The sequence below is a fragment of the Ambystoma mexicanum genome, chromosome 3q, assembly GCF_040938575.1.
Source record: "Ambystoma mexicanum isolate Mex_15411 chromosome 3q, UKY_AmexF1_1, whole genome shotgun sequence".
Taxonomy (NCBI): domain Eukaryota; kingdom Metazoa; phylum Chordata; class Amphibia; order Caudata; family Ambystomatidae; genus Ambystoma; species Ambystoma mexicanum.
Window position 1 is genome coordinate 635,679,701 of NC_090926.1, and position 20,095 is coordinate 635,699,795.

The window sequence follows — 20,095 nt, forward strand, 5'->3', positions numbered from 1 at the left end:
TTCTCCCCCTTTTCTTTTTAAATTCGTGAGAAGTTGTGCTTGTTTCTCAGATGTCTTTGCAGCTGGAGCGTGTATGTATAACTTTCAGACGACGGGGCAGTTGGGCTTGTTTTATCCTTATCTGTAGGCGTGCCAAGGGAATCCGTTGTGACTTTGCTTAGAACAGCATCCGAAGCAAAGAACCGCCCTTGTCTTCAGGCAAACTCCTCCCCGCTTCCCCTGTGCCCCTCCTCACCTGGAAGTACACTTTCTGGCAGAGATCGGGGCCGGTGTGCGTTCGCTGCGCTCCCCTGTGCCTCAGTGAGCCTTGACTTAACACAGCAGCAGGCTCTAGCGGCACCTCAACTGCGTACCCCTCCTCGACCCAGGGAGCAGGAGGCGCCAGGGCACATCAGCCGTTGTGCGTGTCTTGACGCGTGTGGGTCCCCAGCCGCGTGCTTACCCTGAATCCTCGTCGCCAATTGTAGTAATGACGCGGGACGGTAAGGCTTATATTTTAAATTAACTTTAATACGGCGAGCCTGCCGAAACATCTGCTGCTCCAGCTGCCTCCAGTAACTGCCACTGCCGTCTCGCGACTTCTGCTCATTCGCAACTTATGAGCAGGCAGAAGCTCACGCTACGGCACGAGCCAAACCAGCTATTGCAATTCTATACAAATGCACTCGCCAGCAGTGCCATCTTTACTGGCCGCTGGCTATCCCAAAGCTCTGCGCATACAACACAACGCAGCTGCATCTATTTTTGGAAACGGCCCCATGAACATTGGACCATGCTGCCGTGCACTGTTGGTAACTTGCATCTACTGCATTTTTATAATGAGTAATCCTTTAAAATAATTTGCAAAAGGAGTGTCTTTTTACACATTTTTTTCAAAAAAAAGTATACCAGATAATGCACCACTTTAACCCATTATTCAAACAAAATATTTTTGGGGGAGAACGCCACCGAATCCCCCTCCCCCTGTTTAGTTCGGGAGCCGTCGTTATGGTCGGTCACTCCCTTTCGCCGATTGAAGGCACAGACCTTAAAGCTGAAAAGACGCTCATTTTCTGAGAACATTAACCTGTTGCTGAAGGGAAGGATTAAAAGCCTATATAAAGCAACAGCAGTAAGTCAGCAAGCAGTGCCTTTAACACGGCAACACATGTCAGCATTGATCCCTGGGATTAGTGTGTAAAAGCTTGCGGCCTGCACTGGACCAGCTCAGCTAGCGGTGGACTTGTTCATGAGGGCTCACTGTGCGCAAGTCCATCTACTGGCAAAAAGACATCATAAGTGCAGTTGAAAGCAGCCGCTTCTCTTGACGCGCGAGGAACCCTCTCAACCGTCTTCACGTATCGTTCGATCAATAAGTCATTGCTCCCTGTGCCGATGAGACGCGCACTCAGTGTGTGGTAGAAGGGGAAGGGAGAAAGGGGGCTCAAACATCCAGCGGCGCTCCTCGTTTGTGTATTGGCAGCCAGTGCTGGGCAGAGCTCTACAGTTAGTTTGCAAGCCCTCGAATATGTCATCTGCCGCCTACATCTGGCGATCACGAGGGCTCCTTAACATCCTCTGATTGATGTCGAGTAAACCTTATTCAATATAATTGATGCCTAGGTCTATTTATCTTCAAGCGTGAATCCCAGGCCTTTGTCTGCTGCTTGAATGATAAGGAGCCCTTTCATGGACTAGGTCCCTGTGCCACTGTTTTAAGTCGGTCCGTTTTAATTTGCTTGTCGCCCTCTATGGACCTGTGGACAAAACACTGCTCTACTCGTCTGGCATTTCACAGCTAAACGGAGATATTTAGCTATAAACCATTGCAAATACTCATACTCGTTGCAACAGACTGACGTCCCAAAAGAAATATAGAGTGTGCCCCTGTGTGTGGGGCAGGGGTCAAGTCCTAAAAATTAAAGTGGCGGGACTCATCAACAAACGAATGGGATGTGACGTCACCAGAAATCATCATATCAAGGTGAAATATGCACATTTCATTAAATTGGCTTTTCAAAACCACCCAAATTGCACAGGACGAATGGCATTTGCCTTTCATAAAATCAACACACACACAAAACCAAGAGAGGATATTTTCTTCTAATAGTGTTTTTGAAAACGTTAAAAGGTGTGCATGTTTTAAACTCCAAGAACCAATACAAATGATTTCCCTGGAACTTTTGGGACCGAAATGGAACATGTCACCTTTAGTTGTTTGTTATTCTTCACCGGGTTTTATAGTGCAGTGGTGAAGAGTCTGGCCTACAAACCTTACAACTGCTGTTTGATCCCCAAGGCTGGTTTAAATTCAAAGAGGACATTCAATGTTTCTAATTTTAGCTGGGAGGGGGGACTGAGTGTACCCTCGACTTGAACCCTGGTGTAGGGGGTCAGTGGGTGCATGCGCCTATAAGCAGACGTCCAAGGTCAAATGATAATATGTGATTGTCTAGCACTTACGCTTAAGCTCTTTTTTATAGAAAAAATATACATACAATATCACCCAACCTGTGTTGGTACTCATTTATCGACCTAATAAGGATGATAGGCTGATATGGCCTTGCTGGGATTCAAACCTGCATATCACACACACATCGCAGCAGCGAGCGCTCAACCCACGGAACTATGATATTGGCTATAGTAAAATGAGCAATTATTCTGTAGTGGATACCATTAAACAGGTAACTGAGATTTAACAGCAGACCAGTTAAGTTGATCTGTAGGTCTGGTGCAAAGTTGGACACATGTCAAGCCTGCATGCATCTACTTTCAGGCTTCAGAGGTTGGCAATATTGGGAAATCAGCGCACTCACAGGACATTCCATACTCTAAGCACTCATACCTCATACATGCAAACAAACATCCTGAACAGCATGCCAGTGAGATGGGAAAGATAGACACATTACAACAAAGCATTTATTGTGGCACAATGAAGTCAATGACAACTTGATGTGCGATGTTCAAATATTTGTCAATCCAACATTGTGTGTGATGCCACTTGCTATTCTGTCGTCGGGTGAAAGGCTGTTACATCGTTTTTCCTGTGATGTCACTTGGGGGTGGGGCCAGAGGTGAAGGGGCGTGTTCCCTCTCTTCCGCTCCCCCTGGCATTTTGGTGAAATGACATCCCTGGTTGCAGGTGTGCAAGAAAATGAGATTGTAAAAGAGAAACAGAGGAAGTCACTGTGCTATCGATGATGAGAAAGAGGAAATATTAGCGAGAAAAGGTAGGAGTGAGAAGGTAAGAAAAAAAGCAAGGTTGTGGGAAGATGGGTGAGTGAATAAGTAAGGGCTGCGAGTGAGAGGTGAGAGTAGGAGAAGATGGAATGGGGTGAACGAGGGAATGTCTTGTAGAGTGCAAGGGTTAGAGCATAAAGGGTGTGAGAGAGAGAGTGACAGCGCAAGGTGAGAGTATGACAGTTCAAGGTGAGGGTGTTTGAAAGCGCAAGAAAAGAGAGAGCGACAGCACTTGGAGAGAGCAACAATGCAGAGAGTGACATTGAACAGAGAGAGAGAATAAGGCGGCAGAGAGAGAGAGTGTAACATCGCACAGAGAGTGGCACTGCACAGAGAGTGACAGTGCAGAGAGAGAGGTAGAGTGACAACGCAGACAGCGAGGGAGAGGGACAGTGCAGAGGGACAGGGGGAGGAGAAGCATAGAGACCATGACAGAGAGAGACAGCATAAAGGGAAGGCGCACAGGCAGAGGGACAGCGCACAGAGAGACAGAACACGTAGAGAGGGTGAGAGTGCATAGAGAGAATGAGAGTGCATGGAGTGAGAGAGTGACAGAGTGTGGAGAGAGAAAGTGTTGCTACAGTACCCCCTCTATTCACAAATCTCTGGTGCACCGAATGGCTGGTGACACTACATATCTGGCTGCCAGAGGAGCCTGAGGCTACACCATTTGATCTCTAAAATGATTCAATCTGCCCCATGCCTTTTTTCATATATTGTGCATTTAATCACGTATAAGGACCCTAATGTGTGCACCTACGTCCATTTGAGATTAAATAGTTTGCCCTCTGTCACACACTTTGGCTAAACAGTGAAGCTGGGCTTTTAACCCATTCCATAATTTCAGCACTTGACCACAGACCTTCCAACCTATACGTAGTACAAACATTTAAGTTTTAGATTTCAAGGCCTACAAATAATACTGTATGATAGAGTATACTTGCAAAATACCCTAATTTCAGCAACCTGACAACATGCAAATCCTCGAAGAAACCTGTTAAGGTAAAATAATATCATTGTAGCTTTATTGTTCATCTCCTGAAAAGAAAACTATAAGTCCAAGACTGCAAAATAATGTACACCTGAAAAATGATTCATTTAATGCCACTGTACTTTCTCGATTGTATGACACATACTGAAAGTCATATCATAAGTTAAATTAGTTATGGAGATTTTTTGTCACAAACCTCCAGCTTGTTGCTATGTATGATGTTAAGTATATATGGTGCTGGAGATAAAGCAAATACTTTTAACATGTCAAGCTAGTAGACATTATAGGTACAAACAAATCTTTAAAGGGGAGCTTTATTCTTTTACTTTACTGGTTTTTCAGTGGCCACCGATTTCCAAGATTGCTGCTGCTGTTTCCTGCTCTTCCTGCTCTCTCAGTTGGGAATGTCCTATCGTGCATAGGAAAGGCTCTTCTGCTGATAACAAAAGAATGGGGTAAGATGTGTTAATTGTTTGCACAAAGTATCCATCAGGGTGCTCTTTTGGGCCTTATATTCATTGGAAGGTAAGCGAGGGCCTCAGGGTCCTCATGGCCCATCGGCCACTTTCTCTGGCCAATTAAGACCAGCTGTTTTAAAAACGTACACCAGTGCATTGGCAGAGAAACGGACTGATGGGTCCTGAGTTACTCCATTCGTGGAGGCACCTCAGCCTCGACCGGGTGTGCAGATCATAGCCACGTTTGGAATTATATCCTGGAAAACGCTGGGCTTCCGTTCTTTTTTGACCATCCAGCAGGACTGAATGCTCTGTTAAATGTGTTCTTGCAGGAGAGTTGGTTGCTGACTGATTTCAGGCTGGACGGTTATAGTTTTGTCACTTGCTCGGCACAGCCTTCTCAGGGGGGGCTGTCCGAGGGTCGGAGGGTGGATAGCTCAGTGGCAGCGTGCGCGTCTTGGAAGCAAGACGACACAAAGCAACAACAGGTTCGATCCCCGGGTCCGCGCTTAGAAACCTCTGGGTGTTAAAGCGCGTTATAAATACGTAACTAAAACAAAAACAAAAAAACACAATTACGCAACTAAGAAAAGCAAACAATTCCTGTAACAGTGCCTCGATGCCTGTGGGCTGTGTGAGCGCTTTATCAATGTAAATAAATAAATAAATAGGGTTGGCCTATGCATTGGTGGTAGGTCTCATCTTTCTTTGAGAGGACACTCTGGTGGAAAGAGCTATACTAATTCTCTTTGTGCTATGCTTCCAAATTTTCCTGTGTCTGGAAACGACACAATGAGTGTCACCTTTTATGACCCTCTCCAGATGGTGCATGTGCAGACCAACTTATGACCCACATTTCTGAATGGTATTTGCGATCACCATGTGGTGGTACAATACTGTCAGGAGATGTTGACCCCCATTGTGGCCAGTTGGGTGTGTGTGCACACGTTGATGATTGTTGATGATTGTAGGGTTGACAATGGTTTATATTCCTACAGGTCTTTAAAAAGAGGTTGATTGCGGTTGGATACGTTGTTTGAGTTTAAGCTGTCACCCTTGTGTGTTAGGGATGCCTCTACTTTTTCAAATGTTACTTAGAATAATGGCAGGGCATCCTCTTGTATAGAATATATTTTTGTTAATGAGCTTATCTGTGTGTATGTCTTGGAATCAGCAACGCTGAGTGTCCATGCAATGATATCTGTGACCATGCATTGTGATGTTGCATCCACAAAGAAATTGATATCAGGTAATACTATCAAAGTGCGGGTACTCGCTCCCCACAGATGTCAGAGCTGAACCCTCCTTTTGGTCTTTTAGATCCAAAGTGAAGGACCTGCTTCTCACCCAGCAACCTTAGTTCTCCACCTCTCAGAACTGCATCTGCAGTAGCTGGAATAAGATTTGCTTGTCTGTTTTAAATACTGTATCTATTCTATTTCGATGCCTAATGCTATGACCATTTTGTAACCTGGTCTTCACATTGTCCTTGAGTGTCATATATTGCTACATTATTGTAACCGTCTTCACAAACCTCACTAGTCATCTTGTGTACTGTATCTGTAACATGTCCTCCAAGTTTAAAGTGCCCAGATACCTCAGGGTTAGGGTGTGCTAAACAAATAATAGACTAAACTAAACTATCATTAATCTGCATGGGAACAGAATCATTTGGTCTGAGGGAAATATAGCACGCATAAACTGCTTTTTGGACTCTTGCGGATATTCTCCTGAAGAGTTATTGGCCCTCATTACAACTCAGGCGTTAAGGGTTAACGCCACCGTTAACCCTTAACGCCTGATTCCCACCTTAACGCCTGCTTTTTGCAGGCGTTAAGTTCCATGGTGCTAAGGCACCTTGGTGCTAATTACGGCACCGTAATTTACGGTGCCGTAATTAGCGCCTTCCCCACTCCCATTATGCCCTATGGGGCAAAAATGGGAATGGGGAAGGGAAAATGGGAAATGGGGATTTACCGCCCCACTCACCTTGTAATGGGGCGGTAAATCCGCCATCCACCATGGTGTAAACGTAGTTTGTGATATATGCCATTTGGTGTCCGTGCCGTAAAATATACATCGGCAAAACCGAGCGAAAAATCAAAGTTCGCATCAGTGAACATAAGAGCTGCATTAGACTCAAGAACTTAACAGCCCCGATGGTAGGGCATTTCATAATGCGCAACCATAATTGTGAGGACCTGAGATGGACTGTATTAAAAAAGATCATGATAACTAATAACGCCGCTGTGGATAAACAGACTTTATCTAAGGAAGAGACCAAACTTATTTTTTTGAGTAAAAGCCATGTGGTGGGCTTAAATGAGGCAATAGATTGGAATTTTTAATCTATTATCTGATTGGGTTACATCCCGGGTTTCAGAATGCTGGCTCGGTTGTCCCCTTTGATAGTTACCATCTATTGATACACGTTATAGCCTTTTGAGTTTGACAGGATTGACTGGGTTTTCATTTCACAATGTACTGTAGAAGTTGTCTGATGTATGCAATTGTATCCAAGACACTGGTGCTTGTTCCCCCTGCCACTCGTGTGCTATTCTGCCCCGGTTTTTGTTTGTCTCCCCTGGTGATAATCATGGGTCCCTTATTCACACATTTGAGACACATGGTCATTTTTACTAACGGCACCTTATCGGCACCTTATTGGCTGTATAACTAGCCGTGCTCCTATTGAACCGAATAGAGACGTTCCGTGCCGGCTCGACACACGTTACGTACTAATCATGCGTACGTCACATGACACTACGGGGCGGTCCTTTTAAATCGGATCCCCCGAGCTGGACTGATGGTGACGCCGGCCGATTGGATGCAAGCGGCCACCCTGGATAGTTGTCAGTAACCAACCATTGAGGTACGAACAGCTACTGGGATAATTCCCTTTGTAACTCCGCTACATACGCAATATACTCGAGCACGAGCGCGGAGATTATGTTATGATTTGTTGGCTGTTATCGAAGAGTTACTGAGGTCAGAGTAGTCTTAGGGATAGTTCCCCCGGTTATTCCTCTTTTTGTACCAGGCATTTCTTGTTCAAAAACCAATACTACGGTGTATTTGTCTCGACTTCACAAACCGTATAGACTTGTAAATACTGGACGCACGGTACACTCGTGCGTCTTACACCCGTGGGTGTTGACCCTTGCTGTAGAACTTTTAGCGGTGAACGCACTTTGTGTATCAGATGTTTCGAGCATAGATGTTATCCTGGTACCCATTATTTTAAGGAATATGTGACAGTTTAATTATCATCTTCAGGTCCATTTCCTTCTATGATTCTCCTCTTCTTTTTGTCTTTTTGTCTTTTTTGTCCCAGAATTAATTACATTCTTGGTCACGATTAACTTGGCAACTGCGGCTGATACTATTGTATTAGAAAAGCTCCTTCTTGATACTATTGAGACTCTTGCATCGATTGAAAAGAGGTCGACCACTTTATTGAGGATGGTTTGTCTGCTGCCGGGACTCTTAGGTACTAAGGAAGTATATTGTGGGGACCGGCATTCCTGATGGGGTTACTTGTAACTTAGCTGCCCTCCAGACTTTACGCTAACATATGGTATTGTTCATGTAGTTTTCCACGGATCTACATAATGTATGGTTTCTCACTGTGTTCTCGTTTGTGTTTTCCGCTTCTGCGTTCACAGACAAGTATCAAGTTGCCATTTCCCTTGTACTGAGCACAGGTTGAGGATGCTCCTCCTAATAATCAATTGAATGGACGCCGGGTGACGCAGTGCTACCATCGGTGTGATATTGTGAATCACCTTTGTTTGGGTCTTCCCATTACAAAATCACAGAATACGAAATGTAAGTGTCGTTATAATGACGACTTTCATTGTGGAACTCTTTTTCCACTTTTTCTCAACTTTTTCTCAACTTTTCTCATCTCTTGACGTTTTGACTATATGGACTTCTTTGTAACTCGAGGTTTTTCCTTTCGGCGAGGTATTGCTTGGTGAATTGTGAGTATCTGAAGGGTACCACGTGGTGTTGGTGATGGTGGATAGATTGTGGAGACCCTAATTTATGTAGGTGTCTCTCATTGATTTGTGGATTTTTTCCGCTTTCTGTTTCCCGTGTTGAAGAGAGCTGAGAGGTATTAATAACCTCATCTACGCCACGTTAATTTGAAATACGATGGCAGTAATGGTCAATCATGTAATTTGAGCAATTTAGCCTGATTGACTGAGTGTTCTTTTGCTTGCATTTAGGTGTACTCTGTTGGTGTATTCTACAAAATTCCTTCTTTCCCATGTACAATTCATCTGACCCCGCTGGACCATATTGCCCCTGAAGAATTTCTGTCTACTGGATGATATACAGAAAGAAACATGTCGGGTTGGGGATGTATTGTTATTTAGTAGCAAAATAAGAAATCAATTTTACCCGAGCCAAGGAAGTCCATAATAACATGGAATATGCTCGTAGGTGTTATATCAATGGTTCGTACTAATAAGTGATTAGATGCGGTACAATGATGTCTTATATTTGAGATTTTATTGAGGATAAATTGTTTTAGTATTGCAAGGATTGTGAGTGAGCTTTTTGAATGATTAGTGTATGCATGTGGTATGGTTGCAGTGGAGTTGGAAGTGGTTTATGGATTAGAACGGTGTATCAGACCAGTCCATCAATGAATTGGAGAGACTGGTCCACATGAATTATTGTTGATACTAATGTCGGTGTATGTTTTTATTGAAATATGACTTTTTCTAATGATTTATTTAATAAATGTTAATAAATTACATATATTTAATTGATCAAGCGTCTACTGGGTTGAATTTAATTGTTTCACCTCATGAGAATTGTTGACTAATAGACGTATACACCCCTTTGTTGCTGTACATACTCAATATTTGGTATGAGTCTTTAGGTTTTGTTGCTATACCAACAGAGGCCACCGGAACACTTTACTACTCTGACCCCTTTTTTTAATTTTTTGCTAGTCCTTTCCAGGCCGGGTCACAGTAATTGGATATTCCTGGTATCCCCTGTTACTCTTGTCTTTGGTAGTTTTGCACAGTTTGTATCCGTGGGATTTTTTCCTCTCCTTTTTTCTCTCTTCAATAGGGAACTTTCTTCTATCATCCTGCACTACGTTGGCTTTTGAGATATTCTCAACCAAGCACGTTACCGTCCATTGGTATAATTGGACTGCCGAGTATAGTGAACTATGGCAGCCGACAAAACTTGTAGTTATGACGATAAATATGTGGCTGAATTACTGGCTCAATCCTCTCTGTTCTCTAACGATGGTGAGAGTTCCCCACTTACTAATATTAGCAATTGGGATGAGCTTTTTCAACTTCGTAAAAGATCTATTCGCACAGAACTCCACGGTACCATAATGCTGGAATACCTACGCAATGGCGTCTTGCCACAAGGGCTAGTGGTGAGGAATGAGCCACGTTTATTTCTGGACAATAAGGAATTTGTCATTAGGTGGAGTTATATTGCGAACAAATGTGGCAGGGATTGGCTGATATTAATAATTGATACAGCGAAAGAAATGTCAGTTAAACAACTTGAAGAATTGTCTAAATTAGAAGAAGCCATCAAGAAATTGGTCCCATTGGAGGTTTATACAAAGAGACTGGATGAGATCATTCGGGAAATGAATGATTTTAAAGAGTCTACAGTACGAGACCGGATTAGACGACTAAAAACGGATATCACGGACTTCTCTCATGAGAAAGCGTTCCGCTACACCCAAGAGGGGTACGTTCCGGACCAACATTATGACGGGGTATCTAAAACTCAACAACAGAAAAATGTGAGGTTTACCAACACCTCGTTCAGCTCACATAGTTCAGACGAAGACACTTTCTCTCGTGGAGGAGGTGGCAGACAACAGAGACGTGGCCACAATCGGGGTCGTGGTAATTCTAATAGACGGAGGTCCCAGAACACTCGGCCATTTACTAGAGGCAGGGGACCCTCGGTTGGTTTTTTGGATCAGGACCAACAAAACTGGGATTACGAACCACCAGTAACGAGGAGCAACAAAGCTTATTGATTAATCTGTCCACATATACTCCCACTCCGGTTGAGATTTCTGTTCTGGAGAAGGGGTTTGGATTTGTTCCAACTGTCGCATATGATCGCTTTGTCTCTAGGGTTGAAATAGAGGAACTTTTTAGGAAGATACATTTAAAACAATACTTCCATGAGAACCCTTTTGAGGATGAAGATAGAAACAGTGGTTTACATAACCTTTCTTCTTTTTGTCCACCAACCACTAGCCATAGTCCGGAGTCCGTGGTGTTTGAGAGACGGGTCTTGGCAGACCTGGACATGTTGGAACGTACTCACTCTCCATTTGCTTTCCAGAACTGTTCGAGGGCACAGCGTAAAGCTTTTGAATCACTAAAAACCAACCAGTCGATAGTTATACGTAGTGCTGATAAGGGTGGTGCGATAGTGCTATTGAACCGTCAAGATTATGTCGCAGAGTGTTTACGACAGCTTTCAGATACCACCTTCTATAAACTTGTTGAACAGGATCCCACGCCACGCCTGATGAATATCATTGCCCATAAAGTTGAAAAAGCTAGGGAAAGGAACTGGATAACTCGGAAGGAAGCTGAGTATTTGGTTAAGAAAGATCCTAGTGTTCCTTTGTTTTATATCTTGCCAAAGATTCATAAAACACTATTGAATCCTCCGGGTAGACCAATAGTTTCGGGAACAAATACAGTACTGGAACCTTTGGCTAAATTTGCTGACTCCTTCTTAAAAGGATATGTCAGCAAAATGAAATCTTATGTCCAAGACTCTATGGCTGTTATTAAGTTGATCGAAAATTCACATTTCAATCCCCTTGAGGATATTCTTGTAACCCTGGATATTGTTTCCTTATATACCAAAATTCCCCAGTCATCCACTATGGATGTTATCGAGGAGTTGTTGGTAACGAAACGGAGCACTGGAATGACACCTAATTCTTTTATTCTGTGGTGCACGGAGCTAGCACTAACTGAAAATTATTTCCAGTTCGATGGCCGCTTTTACCAACAGGTCCATGGCACTGCCATGGGCTCGGCTGTGGCACCTTCTTTAGCCAACCTTTATGTTGATTTTGTTGAACACACGTGTATCTATAGCGAACAGAATGTCTTCAAAGAATGCATCTTGTTATGGCGTAGGTACATTGATGATGTATTGCTAATAAGGCATGGCGATGAGACCACTTTACATTCTTTTTTCGATTGGTTGAATGGGATTAACCCTTTTTTGAAGTTTACTATCAACTTCAATAGGAAACATATAGATTTTCTCGATCTGACCATCTATTCGAAACCATGCAACAATGTACTGGGATTGAAACCTTTTCATAAGAGCACAGACAGGAATTCGCTTCTCAGATATGACAGCTTTCACCCCAAGGCCCTGAGGGATAATCTCCCTTTCGGACAATTTCTCCGACTCAAACGGAACAGCAGTGATAAAGAAAGGTTTGAGTCGGAAGCTTTAGATTTGAGCCATAACCTGCTTCAACGGGGATATCCCACAAAAATTGTGAGGAGATCGCTGAAAAGGGCCTCCAATAACCATCGGGAGGCCTTGCTAGAATATAGACCAAAAACCAGCCCTTCGAAGTCGGACTCTCTAGTTTTCGTGAGTACTTTCAACCATCTTTCCAATCAGGTGGTCAAGATTGTCAAAAAACACTGGCACCTGCTGGCACATGCTAAGATACCAGTGCCTTCTCCGCGATGCGCCTTTAAAAGGGGCCGCAATGTTAAGGAGATGGTGTGCAGGAATGACATCAGTAATAAGCTTAACAAACAAGCCACCATCACTCAACAGTGGGGATTACCCAAATTGAGGGGACATGCCCCGTGTGGCATGTGTGTATGTTGTCCCCTGACTAGACGGTCCACCGAGGTGGATATCGGACTTCCAAGACTCTGGGAGCAAAGAGGCTTCACAAATTGTAATTCAAGCTTTGTGATATATGCCATTTGGTGTCCGTGCCGTAAAATATACATCGGCAAAACCGAGCGAAAAATCAAAGTTCGCATCAGTGAACATAAGAGCTGCATTAGACTCAAGAACTTAACAGCCCCGATGGTAGGGCATTTCATAATGCGCAACCATAATTGTGAGGACCTGAGATGGACTGTATTAAAAAAGATCATGATAACTAATAACGCCGCTGTGGATAAACAGACTTTATCTAAGGAAGAGACCAAACTTATTTTTTTGAGTAAAAGCCATGTGGTGGGCTTAAATGAGGCAATAGATTGGAATTTTTAATCTATTATCTGATTGGGTTACATCCCGGGTTTCAGAATGCTGGCTCGGTTGTCCCCTTTGATAGTTACCGTCTATTGATACACGTTATAGCCTTTTGAGTTTGACAGGATTGACTGGGTTTTCATTTCACAATGTACTGTAGAAGTTGTCTGATGTATGCAATTGTATCCAAGACACTGGTGCTTGTTCCCCCTGCCACTCGTGTGCTATTCTGCCCCGGTTTTTGTTTGTCTCCCCTGGTGATAATCATGGGTCCCTTATTCACACATTTGAGACACATGGTCATTTTTACTAACGGCACCTTATCGGCACCTTATTGGCTGTATAACTAGCCGTGCTCCTATTGAACCGAATAGAGACGTTCCGTGCCGGCTCGACACACGTTACGTACTAATCATGCGTACGTCACATGACACTACGGGGCGGTCCTTTTAAATCGGATCCCCCGAGCTGGACTGATGGTGACGCCGGCCGATTCGATGCAAGCGGCCACCCTGGATAGTTGTCAGTAACCAACCATTGAGGTACGAACAGCTACTGGGATAATTCCCTTTGTAACTCCGCTACATACGCAATATACTCGAGCACGAGCGCGGAGATTATGTTATGATTTGTTGCCTGTTATCGAAGAGTTACTGAGGTCAGAGTAGTCTTAGGGATAGTTCCCCCGGTTATTCCTCTTTTTGTACCAGGCATTTCTTGTTCAAAAACCAATACTACGGTGTATTTGTCTCGACTTCACAAACCGTATAGACTTGTAAATACTGGACGCACGGTACACTTGTGCGTCTTACACCCGTGGGTGTTGACCCTTGCTGTAGAACTTTTAGCGGTGAACGCACTTTGTGTATCAGATGTTTCGAGCATAGATGTTATCCTGGTACCCATTATTTTAAGGAAAATGTGACAGTTTAATTATCATCTTCAGGTCCATTTCCTTCTATGATTCTCCTCTTCTTTTTGTCTTTTTGTCTTTTTTGTCCCAGAATTAATTACCTTCTTGGTCACGATTAACTTGGCAACTGCGGCTGATACTATTGTATTAGAAAAGCTCCTTCTTGATACTATTGAGACTCTTGCATCGATTGAAAAGAGGTCGACCACTTTATTGAGGTGAGTTTGTCTCCTGCCGGGACTCTTAGGTACTAAGGAAGTATATTGTGGGGACCGGCATTCCTGATGGGGTTACTTGTAACTTAGCTGCCCTCCAGACTTTACGCTAACATATGGTATTGTTCATGTAGTTTTCCACGGATCTACATAATGTATGGTTTCTCACTGTGTTCTCGTTTGTGTTTTCCGCTTCTGCGTTCACAGACAAGTATCAAGTTGCCATTTCCCTTGTACTGAGCACAGGTTGAGGATGCTCCTCCTAATAATCAATTGAATGGACGCCGGGTGACGCAGTGCTACCATCGGTGTGATATTGTGAATCACCTTTGTTTGGGTCTTCCCATTACAAAATCACAGAATACGAAATGTAAGTGTCGTTATAATGACGACTTTCATTGTGGAACTCTTTTTCCACTTTTTCTCAACTTTTTCTCAACTTTTCTCATCTCTTGACGTTTTGACTATATGGACTTCTTTGTAACTCGAGGTTTTTCCTTTCGGCGAGGTATTGCTTGGTGAATTGTGAGTATCTGAAGGGTACCACGTGGTGTTGGTGATGGTGGATAGATTGTGGAGACCCTAATTTATGTAGGTGTCTCTCATTGATTTGTGGATTTTTTCCGCTTTCTGTTTCCCGTGTTGAAGAGAGCTGAGAGGTATTAATAACCTCATCTACGCCACGTTAATTTGAAATACGATGGCAGTAATGGTCAATCATGTAATTTGAGCAATTTAGCCTGATTGACTGAGTGTTCTTTTGCTTGCATTTAGGTGTACTCTGTTGGTGTATTCTACAAAATTCCTTCTTTCCCATGTACAATGTATCTGACCCCGCTGGACCATATTGCCCCTGAAGAATTTCTGTCTACTGGATGATATACAGAAAGAAACATGTCGGGTTGGGGATGTATTGTTATTTAGTAGCAAAATAAGAAATCAATTTTACCCGAGCCAAGGAAGTCCATAATAACATGGAATATGCTCGTAGGTGTTATATCAATGGTTCGTACTAATAAGTGATTAGATGCGGTACAATGATGTCTTATATTTGAGATTTTATTGAGGATAAATTGTTTTAGTATTGCAAGGATTGTGAGTGAGCTTTTTGAATGATTAGTGTATGCATGTGGTATGGTTGCAGTGGAGTTGGAAGTGGTTTATGGATTAGAACGGTGTATCAGACCAGTCCATCAATGAATTGGAGAGACTGGTCCACATGAATTATTGTTGATACTAATGTCGGTGTATGTTTTTATTGAAATATGACTTTTTCTAATGATTTATTTAATAAATGTTAATAAATTACATATATTTAATTGATCAAGCGTCTACTGGGTTGAATTTAATTGTTTCACCTCATGAGAATTGTTGACTAATAGACGTATACACCCCTTTGTTGCTGTACATACTCAATATTTGGTATGAGTCTTTAGGTTTTGTTGCTATACCAACAGAGGCCACCGGAACACTTTACTACTCTGACCCCTTTTTTTAATTTTTTGCTAGTCCTTTCCAGGCCGGGTCACAGTAATTGGATATTCCTGGTATCCCCTGTTACTCTTGTCTTTGGTAAACGTAGTTTACACCATGGTGGTAAAGTTGGTGCACTTAGCACCTCAGTTGTAATGAGGGCCATTGTGTCATAGAGCCAATGGGATTGCAAAGATATGGTGAAAAACATCCAGCCTCGGCAGTCTCGAAATAGGGTTGTTTGTAAATCCATGAAACCACATGCAGAACTTTTTGACTTGGCTATTCACAAGAAGAAAAAATCTTAACATGCAGCTATTTGAGGGATTAGTAGGGATAAATCGCTAGCGGAACACTAAAAAGATGACATATCACCTCCTTGGGGACATGCTATAAAAACCACACATTTACGCTTTACTCCTTGAACTAAAAAATGATAGAGGTACTCATAAAAACACATGACTCAAAAATATTTTGGTACTTGTTCCACAATTTTGTGTCTTGTGAATCGGCCACGTAGGTTTGTGGCGTATTGGAAGAGGTCTGGGGCTCCCATTTGTAAATATGTGCTGGGATGATATTCTGCTGTGTGCAACCTTGCACAAGTTCAACCTTCCAGTCTCTGGTGCTGGTATCGGTTTCGATGTAGACAACATCCTATTGATTATAAAAGGAATTAAGTAATCTAGCGCGCCGGGCCCCGACGGGACTGTCAATGCTGTTATCAAACAAAACCCATACCTTTGGGCTTGTCTCTTATGTGAGCTGTTTGTCTTTGTTTTTAGGGCTGGCAAGATTCCCAGATGCTAGTAAGAGTCTATTTTGATTCTGACGCATAAAAAGGGGCTGCAGTCGCATCCATTTCAATTCCGTCTGCTGGCTATGCTGGATTCTAGTGGGAAGATCTTTGCTGCCCTATTGTTGAAACATCTTACTAAGTGGGCAGAAGAAAATAATTTACTTAGATGCCAGCAGACAGGATTTAGAAAAGGCTACAGCACCCCCAAAAGTATTTGGGCCCTACAACTACTTATGTCAGATGCCCTTCAAGGTACGGATGCCCGATTGTATCTTTGTTACATAGATTACAAGGCAGTATTTGACAGTGTATCCAGGATCAAGGATCAAGCTGCTATATTCTAACACATCGGCAATGAATAGATTGATGCAGGAGGGTGCTACGTCAAAGTCTTTTGATACAAACGTTGGCCCAACAAGGCTGCATATTAGCACCCCTCCTCTTCAGTCTCTATGTTGATGACGCGGACGAGACTTTGCAAGCTGCTTGGAATTACCAACTTAAACTTGGTGGCGAGAGCATCATCTGGCTCTCTGACACCGACAATATGGTCCTGCTAGATCAAACACCTTTAAGTCTGCAGCATTCTTTAGGTACTTTATACCCGTATGCATCTTACAGCCAGCTAAAAATATATCTAAACAAAACAGTTATGGTAGTTGGAAAGATGAAGTCCTGCAAATTATTATACTCCTGCTGCATGGGTGATGCACTGTTAGAGGTTGTGAACACGTACAATTATCTGAGCCTACCAGTGAGAAACATTTCTTCATCAGCTTTTTACGCATGTGTGTTACCACCTAAGTCAGTTTGTAAATGGCAAGCAATCAAGTGTGCCAATCTTTAAGCGAGGGGGTTACTCAATAGAAGGGATGTTGGAGGTTTACTGTAATTGTATCATCCCCGGGATTCTATACATCCTAGAGGTATTGCCCGAATCTCATGTAAGCTGGCTGAGGGTAAGACACTTTGATCCTTATTAGGCTTAGCCGGTGTTGGGAAGGGGGAAGCCCCGTCCCTCCGTAGGCTCTTTAAGGTAAGGCGAGATGAATTTGAGGCACTGTGATGAGCCAGGGGGCTGGGGAGGTGGCTATGAGAGGGACACCTTCCCATCCAGCTGGAACCCAAGTTAATATAACCAAGTATGGTGTAACTACATGGTGTGGTCCAAGGCGTGGGCGGCATTGCTGCTCTGCGTAGATATGAATAATTCCAGGTAGAAGGGAAGGCCTGCATGGTAAATGCAGCATTACATGCACTAGGCCTGTAGCCAAGAGGCCACAGAAATCTCCAGTCATGCCCGAGGTCCCATGAGGAAAGTTTGCACCCCCACATGCCACATCATCTATTCATTGCTCCTGAAAGTGTTGCAAAGATGTGTTTTTCACCCAAGTGGAATGTGCCCTACAAGGTTGCGATCAGAGACCGGCTCTTGGTGTGCATGTTATCTCACACTGGCCAAAGCATGACCCAGGCCCATTCCCGAGTGACAACAAGTTATAGCTCATATAACTGACTAAATCCAAAGATCCCCGAATTCCATGGCACCAGATGCCCTTTGACCACCAACCCCAAAGGAACAAGTACTGAAATGTTCAAAGAGGATGGAAAGGGCATATCCCTGAAGCTACAGTCATGTGATTTGTATTGCGAGGTGCTGGGAGGGATACATTATAGTTCAAAATGAGGGTGGAGACCTTGGAGCCAGATGGCGCGGAGGTAGTGAGTGAAATGTTTGCGTGAAGGTTAGAGTGCCCCAGACCTTCCTGTGTGTCCATCTTAAGGCCTGCCAAGTGCACAGTATGAGTGATAAAACGAGAGGTATAGTAGGAGTAATTTGTTTTCTGACCTTCAACGTGAGAAGAAGATGAGCCCCGCAGCATCCACGTAATGGAAGACAGACGGACGTGGCTGGGACCAATAAACTGCCATACCTCATGGATAAAGGTGTTACCTCTATAGGATCCATACATTCAGCCGCACAGGTTTTTGCTATATGTATTGCATCATTAATGACAATGTTTTGCTTTATAAGATTCTGCTTGTACTACTTTTCGGCAGAACGTTTTTAGCTGCAGAGATATTTGCTGTTGCTCTCATCTGCGTGTGAGATTAAACTTGTTATCCGTACAAGATCGACTTGGGTCTTTCCTCCCTACCAGGTTGTATTCTCTATGGTGTGAGCGTTTTGGGGCGTGCCTTTATGTGTGGAAACTCAGTGGAGGCACTGAGGCTGGATTTAGGCCTGCCCTCTCTTCTTTCTTTATAGCAAGTGGCAAGGTGCAAGCTGTTCTTAAAAATGTTGTTAGCTGCCGATGCTGCTTCATCACTACTGGGCCTTGTGACTGTTCATCAAAGAATTAAGCCCAGTAACATGTCCCATAGGAAATTATTGGATACTGTGTATACCCACCTTAAGGTTGTAGGGCTGGCTCTGCCTAGTGATGCTGCTTCCGCCTTGATTAGCTTGAAAGATAAGACACCTGTTTGGGATTGTACACAATCTCTCAACAAACTTATTAGTAAAACATGGTACCAGCAGTATGTTAGGGCTCTTTTTCTGAATTCCCTCATATTTAATTAAATTGTCAACCACCCTGACCCCATTTATTCAATGTATTATATGACTGTTTTAACATTCTACCAGTGGTGGAGCACACTGGTGCTTGGAGAGGAATTCCTAGATCGGCCAGACTTTTTAGACTCTGCACGCATGTCATTGAAACAGCCAGACATATTCTAACTGAATGCTCATGTCTGGCTATGGAACATGGTAAGTATATGAAAAGTTTTCAAATCCTGGCTCGGATTAATTATGGTCTGCAATCTTTGGGGCAGAGTCATTAGTCATCAGGGCGGCAGTTTATCATATACGGGTAAAGTTCACTAAAATGATGGAAAAGTACACAGGTCATGTATGTATAGCAAAATCTTGCAAGGTTGAGATATTATAAGTTTCAAAACTGCTAATGTATTTCATAATTAACTTTTTAACTGCTTCTTGTTTATGTATATTCATTGTGTTATATATGTGTTTACCTAGTGTAAATGGCTTTTATTACAAGCTATATGCACTTAATAAATAACAAAAAAATAAAAATAACAAAATAAATATGTTTGCCTGCTCATTATGGTACTGGCTGCCGAGACACAATGCTGTGTGTGTGTGTCTCTAGCAGGCTTGGGCATCATTACAAGTTGGGTGGTATCCCAGTGGTAAATCCGCCGGGATACCACCCAACGCAAATAGCATTACTACAACTTGGTAGGTGCTATTATTGCTGGATCCCAAGTTGCGGTAGGGGTGGTAAGCCCCATTCCCATTGGATCCAGGTGCCTTTTGGGTGATATTAGTGCTGCAGTAATAGCACTGTAAATTGGCAGAAAGTGGCCATATAAATCTCCATCTTTCTGCCCAAACTCGGGATTTGGCAGAGCGGTAATGCAGCAGTACTAGAGTTACTGCTGCAGTTATACTGCTCCGCCCAACCCATGATGAGGCCATGCGACTTGTTAAGGACAGTGCTTTCTCATCCAAGCTGAGGAGCTGATTCTAATTTTAGAAAGAAAATGCGTTACCGATTTCTTTCGTGAGCCTTTGAAGTAAAGATGGTACTTTAAACTTTCGGTTTTACACTTGGATCTCTGGGTACATATTACATATTTAATTAAAGAATGGGCTTTTATACTGCGCTGAATCACCACCGTAATGGTCTCAAATTGCCTAACCTATTCTGAGATTTGAGAGTGTACTCTGCCGCCAGG

General features: G+C 43.1%; 1 long non-coding RNA gene across 1 annotated transcript in view; it reads left to right on the forward strand.

Moving 5' to 3' along the window:
- The first annotated feature begins 265 nt into the window (after positions 1-265).
- LOC138581898 (uncharacterized) overlaps positions 266-20,095 on the forward strand; it is a 145,311-nt gene continuing 125,481 nt past the window's right edge. The window contains exons 1-2 of the long non-coding RNA XR_011304853.1: positions 266-482; positions 4,553-4,665. This is a non-coding gene — a long non-coding RNA (uncharacterized lncRNA). The remainder of the gene's footprint in view (positions 483-4,552; positions 4,666-20,095) is intronic.